Source organism: Stegodyphus dumicola, chromosome X1, assembly GCF_044657685.1.
Source record: "Stegodyphus dumicola isolate Sdum_Otavi_A_Nest chromosome X1, ASM4465768v1".
Classification (NCBI taxonomy): domain Eukaryota; kingdom Metazoa; phylum Arthropoda; class Arachnida; order Araneae; family Eresidae; genus Stegodyphus; species Stegodyphus dumicola.
Genome location: NC_140780.1, coordinates 51,103,669 through 51,109,739, shown reverse-complemented (window position 1 = coordinate 51,109,739; position 6,071 = coordinate 51,103,669). Strand labels below are relative to the sequence as shown.

The window sequence follows — 6,071 nt, the reverse complement described above, 5'->3', positions numbered from 1 at the left end:
ATCAATCTTCTCCGCGATGTTGTTGCCATCCTTAAAACAGGGATGGCCGTGCGGAGTTGGCCACTCCTGTTTCTAAGTATTACTTTCATAAAACTTCACAAAAGAATAAAACGACCAATATTGGTTGATGCAAACATATTTATTTAAAAATCAGTTAAAATTATATTACGTAAAAAAAATTCTCAAATTTAATGCGATGCACGAGCTTGGTGATTTTTCCAGATTTCAGGAATATTAAGACGAATAAATGACAAAGCCAATTGCATCTCCTCCTCTAAATTTTCTAGGCTCTCGCACTTTTTTAAATGTTAGCGACAGTTAAAATTCATACCTTGCAAAGCTATGACGAGGAAAATATTCATATTTAATATATTTAGTGATTTTTTTTTTGGCTAAACCCGGGTGTTCGTCTTCTAATAGAGATTCTGCATTCTTTAGGAGTCTTTTCAAAAACTTCAGTTTTATTCTACGATTTGAAGAGAGAGACTTCAGTTCTTCATTCGTTGTTAAACTGGAGAAGTCAGAAAAAGCAAATGGATTTCTTCCCATGGAATTATTCTGTTGTTAACAATGGAAAATATTTTTCAAAATTTCCTTCTACTGTTGTTTGTTCGAATCTCTTCCATAATAAATGCTTTTTTTATTCATTGCACATATTTTTCCAGTCCATGAAGCACACTTGCACACTGACTTGTTTCCTTGCACACTGACACTTACAGCATTAAAGTTAGAAAACTAGCAGACAAATGCACGAAATTGCAGCACCAGACATCATTTTTCAGATATTTACTATATTAGAAGTTTCGTGTTTTATGCTTCTGAAAAAAAAAAAAAAAAAAAAAAAAAAAAGAGTAATTCATTTCTTAATTGCAACGCACGATTTAAAACCTTTTACTTGATAGCCACCTGACTTCTGTGTAAAGAACTGTGTAAAGAAGGAAACATTCAAACTTTCATATATGAACAAAGGTGTTTAAAAATTCGGCTTTTCATCTATCTCATTTTAATGAAATTAGCCATGAAAATTACTTGATTCAATACTTCGTTTAGTTTCTAAGACATTGTCTTTATGACAAACACTTCTTGTTGCAAGAAACGGTGGTGAAATGTTATATTTGGATAAAGTCACAAATCCTTTGACTGATACCATCATAAAAGCTACTCTGTTGATATAAATACCGATACATTGAGCCTATGATAATTTGAATATGTTAAAATACGACGTTATCGCGTCAAATAAGTCCTGACCAGTTGTAAGTCCCAAGGTTCTTTGCAGCATAAACATTGATTTATTATTTTCTATTTATAAATAAGTTGTACAAAGCGTAAGAGATGCGCCTTGCCACTTATATCAATTGATTCGGGTACTTGTAAATAAAAGGGCACGTTAACAAGTTCACCTGTGACTGTTCTTTCAGTGTTTCAGGGCACGGTCATTATTTCATGCGAATCATGCACTTTGCTTTTGCTTCATACTAATTATCACTATTTCACAGCAAGTGGGTAAAATGAGAGATTCTGCTATCGTGTATGGCTTTAATTTTGATGCTTGTAATTCGGCAGTTTCATCTGACGAAAGATGAGCTTTATCCCTCACTTTCATTATTTTTCCAAATTATTATCTTTGTTTACATTGCGTTTCAAAATCGTTTCGAAGTATTCGTTATTTTTTATGAAAGATTTTTGTGTTCAATTGAAAAATGATTCTTTAGTTTAGCTGGCACTATCGCACTGTTGGCAAGTTTTTTGACATACAACACAGACAGCAGTTGGACAATCTGCATTTATGGTTCAGGTAAATCCGAATTTTAAGCATTCTTCGTCGTACAAGCGACTGTCATTTCAAGCTGATTTCATATTCTTTTTATTTCGTATGTATAATCTTCAGTTATATTAGTGCTAGCAGTAGCCTTGTCTTCATTGATAGTAAGATGAAATTTCTTAATGGTGAAATTATCCATTACCTATAATAAAATACATTTATGAAAAATATAAAATTAATTGATAATATGATGTAAGACTTAGGTATATTTATTTAACTCAAAAAATATAATAGATACAAATACTGGAAATAAACTAATCTGACTACTCAGAATTGAAATGTAAACTGCGCAGGCACACTAATGTAGAATACTCGAAAATTAAAAATGAACCGACTTACCGATGGGGGGGGGGTAAGAGAAGAGGAGTAAGGGAAGAGAAGGTTTTGTTTGCTTGGGTGGAAGTCACAGCATTGTTAAACCGAAGCTCAGAATCGATCCTTGCCCCTTGGTATCTTTCGCACATTCTCTTATCGAGCCCTTTTGCTTACACATTCCCTTCTACGTTCAACACTTTCATTCCGACGATCAACCTACTACAGCCTTACCTCACGCACGTCAGCGAATCGACCCTTACCCTGATAAACACTCTGTCGCAACTTGCTTGGTTTAGGTCTAGACTATGACTTCATTTTTCATACCTGCACGGAATACTGCAGTTAAGTGTGTTTTAAGTTTGCTCTACCACATATATAACTAAAACCTTTAAATTGTATTCCCGTTAGCTGATTAAAATCCCACACGGAAACTATTTTATATTGTTCTAGGGATTTATATTTATTTTAAATAATCAATTTTATTTAATTTGTTATTCTTTACTATAAGCTTTCATTTCCCTAATTGTCAGTGCCAGAATTTTTAAATTTGGTAGCGCGCGTGAAGAAACGCAAATTCTACCTTGAAGAAAGAGTTTAAAAACGGAGGTTGACTAGGAGAGAGAGGGAGTTAGACTATTGTTGTTACTTTGTTGCCTTGCCTAAGCGTCTGCTCCCAGAGTTATTGCTGGTTCGCGTGGCTTAATTGCCTTTACTTGCTGCCACTAGTTTTCGACGGGGGTTTAAGAAACATGAATTATTCTGAGCCCTGTAGTTTAGTTCGACGACTTGCACATATCTTAATCTTTAGTTAGTTCTTTAATTTCAGTTGCCGCCCAAGCAGAGGCGTAGTTTGTTAGCGTCGAGCTGACGCATTGTAAAGTTTAAAGAGTTAATAAAGGGTACTTTTAACCCTTCTTCCGTGCAGTTACTACTCTTACAGTTTTCACACAGGCGTTACTCTAGTACATTGTATTGATTTTTCTTACGCAGAAACATTTAACTGTGCATTTGATTTATTTGCACAATACCGGAACTGGCTTTACGAAGCACCAGTGTTCCTCCGACCATGGATTAAGAAGCACAGAGTTAGTTCACACGACAAACACACTAGGGCTATTTGCCTAAAGGGAGGCATGTCTTTCGTGAAGGACTTTCTGTGATAAACTCTCTCTCTTATTCACGTTACACATGGAGAAAAACATGAATATCAACGACGCAGCCAGCGCTTTCACGTGGGTTCGAACCCGGACGACCTGCAAATATTCAGGAGTCTTTCAGCTTTCGGTCGCTGGTGTGGGTATAAAATCTGATATTATAAATAACAGAGATGAATCTGCCATGCGTGGTTACTTACCTATTGCTAGATAACGATAAAAATATTCTTCGGAGGAAGATATCAAACAGTTTGTTATCGTGACATTAAGCAAGAGATTAGGAAATAATATCTTTGAGAATTTTTATTCTAACTGGATTAGATAAGCAATAGTTGTATTACATTAATCTTTGGACTGGTTATTCCGCTGTATCCAGGAGGAGCTGAAGCGTAGCAAAATTTAATTAGTTTCCGACTTCCGATAAACCATTTACTTATTTCTGCACCCCGCCCTTTTTCTTCGCATGAGCTATGAAAATTCCTTATTCACAATATTAATTTTATCAACTTAAAGTTGTCCTTATATATGGCAATAATATCTTATGTATGGCTAGAAATGTCTATAGTCAAGTCTTCCCGTTTTCGTGTCATGTTACATTACGTTTACGTTACTTTATCATAGCACTCATCATCCACGCGGCTTAGCAAATAGCGAGTGTGACAGCTGTGATTACTCTTGAGGAAGATCTTAAATTTATCTTTGCTGGAAAACTGCCAGTTTTAAGAATGCTTCTAATCTCGAGGTTGGTAACTTTGTGTTCATGGCTATTATTTTAATAAACCTGATATTTAAATTTCCCGGAATTATACTGCTTTATAAATGCGGTAGCTGATTGCCTCATGTATCCATTCTGAAGTTAATTCAGTTTTCAGATTGTAGAAATATTTTGCACATATTGCGTCAAACTGCCTGGTTATAAAAAAGTTATGTGTATATCTTAATATTTTTTCCTTTATCGCTATCTTAATAAAATATCTGCTTGATATAACATGCCTGAGAGCTTTTATAAACACTTCCACTATTAGAGTAGTTACAAAAACTGGTTCATATAGTGCATACTAGGCTACAAAATTATACGGTTTGTTTTCGGTACTTAATTTTTTTCCGTTTTATTAATTAATTAAATATGATTATCGAGACAGCTAGTAAGGATAAGTTAAAATTGCAAGTGTTATGTACTATTTTTTTTTTTTTTTTTTTTTTTTTCCAATTGGCGGGCACTTACCCGACATAGGCTTGGCCACTACTAAAGCCGGAAGTGGTGCTCACTTTATTGTGGAAGCACCTAAACTAGGTGTACCACCGTTACCTCCTATGAAGGGATTGAGAATTACAGACATGCCTTCTGCGGAATCCGAACCCGGGCCCACCGGTACCTCAGTAGGCGCTCCCCTAACCACTATACCGCCTGAGTAATAGGTATAGATTATTATCCTAGTAAAAATTCTACGCCAAAATAAGATTAAATAATCTGCGCCAAAGCCAAAATAAAGTACCTATTTTTCTTAATAGTAGTTCAGTGTATCTCATAGCAGTAACAGTGATAAATCTTAAAACCTTCTTACTTTATAGAAATTCAATGAAATTTTTAAAATGCGCTTTGCCGCCCAACCAGGAAAGTGGTTAGCGACGCTGACTGCTGTACCGAAGGGCCCGGCTCGAATCCTTGCGAAGGCATGGATGCTTGTAAATGTATAGTGTCTGTACGGTGAGGGGGCACTCTAAATAGCCGGTGAGCAAAAAGTCCTCTTGAGAGGCTGGTGGTAAGGGATGCGAGTGGGAGATCCTTCGCACCCGTCCCCCTTGGAGTACTCTTCATCAAAATCGGGGGGAAGAACTGAACAAAGTCGTACTGTCACATGTATGGTGCTCAAGGCTGTTGCCAAAAGACAGGCGCAATCTTCCACTCTTTGCAACGATGAATTTCGTGAGCTTCTTCTGATGTTACCGTCAAACAAGTGAAATAAGTCACAACAAAAATGCGCTTTTCATAAAAAGGTACGTACTGTACTCCTTATTTTTCAATATGGACAGCAAATTGTACAGTAATATATATATATATATATATATATATGTATATATTACTGTTATACATACATATATATATATATTATTCAATGCATATATTACTTATATGCACAGTAATATATGCATTGAATTTTTAAAAAGTAAAAAGGTGTGATATTTCGTTGTAGATACTTGAGGATTCTGAACTGTGCATATAGAGCGATAAAGTTAGGAATATGGAAGATGACATAACTGTGACGAAAAAGTTTAGCCAGTGTGGAGTAGATTCGTATAGTATTATTTCGTAATTAGACAGGTTCACCCGCACAATTTTGAAATCTCCACCAATGTAGATAAAGCAGAGCGGCAAGTACGCCTCTAAACAGAAGGCAAAGGGGGAAGAAAAAAGTGCTTACACAATAGTAACAGTGATATTTATAGACAAAAGTTTCTTTAGTCTGATTGGCTGAGGGTTCATCGCATTGCAGTATGATAAAATAAACACGAAACAAGTCAATCTTCAGACGACGCTCTTTAGATTGACATATTAGTATTTTTAAGGCAATACGGGGTATAGCCAAATTAAAAGTAGTAATTTCATGCTTCAGATTTTTTTATCTTATACATAAGTCATTACGAAAAGCCATCTTTATGAAGTTAAAAATTACTAGAAATAACTTCGGGGCTGGTTTTGATTTTATAGAATTCGTTTTACCTCGTTGACTATGAATGTGTTTTTTAGTTCTTCAAGCGAGAAAATATTGTAAACTTCC

General features: G+C 35.4%; 1 protein-coding gene across 1 annotated transcript in view; it reads left to right on the top strand.

Annotated features, from left to right (window-relative positions):
• Window positions 1-2,345: 2,345 nt before the first annotated feature.
• LOC118180910 (ras-related protein Rab-31-like) overlaps window positions 2,346-6,071 on the top strand; it is a 48,255-nt gene continuing 44,529 nt past the window's right edge. Inside the window, exon 1 of the mRNA XM_035349989.2 lies at window positions 2,346-2,478. The gene's annotated coding sequence lies outside the window, so the exon portion shown is untranslated. The remainder of the gene's footprint in view (window positions 2,479-6,071) is intronic.